This window comes from Myotis lucifugus, unplaced genomic scaffold, assembly GCF_000147115.1.
Source record: "Myotis lucifugus unplaced genomic scaffold, Myoluc2.0 scaffold_1215, whole genome shotgun sequence".
Classification (NCBI taxonomy): Eukaryota; Metazoa; Chordata; class Mammalia; order Chiroptera; family Vespertilionidae; genus Myotis; species Myotis lucifugus.
In genome coordinates, this window is record NW_005872263.1 from 56,150 (window position 1) to 56,831 (window position 682).

The 682-nt window shown below is 71.3% G+C and overlaps 1 long non-coding RNA gene across 1 annotated transcript in view; it reads left to right on the forward strand.

Annotated features, from left to right (window-relative positions):
* The first annotated feature begins 192 nt into the window (after nt 1-192).
* The window catches only part of LOC111824340, a 2,072-nt gene continuing 1,582 nt past the window's right edge, over nt 193-682 (forward strand). The window contains exon 1 of the long non-coding RNA XR_002827416.1: nt 193-639. This is a non-coding gene — a long non-coding RNA (uncharacterized LOC111824340). The remainder of the gene's footprint in view (nt 640-682) is intronic.

Sequence of the window (682 nt, forward strand, 5' to 3'; positions counted from 1 at the left end):
GAGAAAACGGGGAGGGGAAAAACATAAAACACTTATCCAAAAGAAGAAACTTTGTCGGTGACCAGAGAGTAGAGAGACACGATGGTGAAGCTTAGCAACAACCGCGGGAGGCAGCGAGGCGGCGAGTCACCCCCCGACGGCGGTCCCACCCTCTTTCCCGCTCGGAAACGGGGCGACGCGAACGGGGCAGGTCGCCGATGGGCCCGCGCGGGGCTTGGAGACGGTCCGGGGTCCCGGCGAGGGCCGGCGGGCGGGATTTCACGCGAAGAAAAGGGGAGCCCGGGGGGCGGGGAGGCGGCGGAGGGAAGGCTCGGCGCCGCGGCGGTGGCGGCTGTTGGAGCCGCGGCGGCGAGCGACGGGGGAGCCGAGGAAACTCGCTCCTCGCCTCCATTTCTGGGCCAAAAAGTTTGCGGGCCGAACCGGAGCGGGCTGAGGGGGTGGGGGGTCCCCTCCCCGCGCCGCCGGGGCCCGGCCCGGGGGAGCTGACGGCCGGCGGGGCTCGGTCCCGGGGACGCGGGGCCGCCGGGGCAACTTACCCCCCTTCTCCTTCGGCTGGAGCTCGGCGAGCTGGAGGCGGCGCAGGCGTTGGAGAGCGGCGGCGGCGGCGGCGAACACAATTGAAAGATGGCTGACACCGAGGTGATCCCCCCCCGACACACGCCGCTCCGTCCTCTGCGCCGCG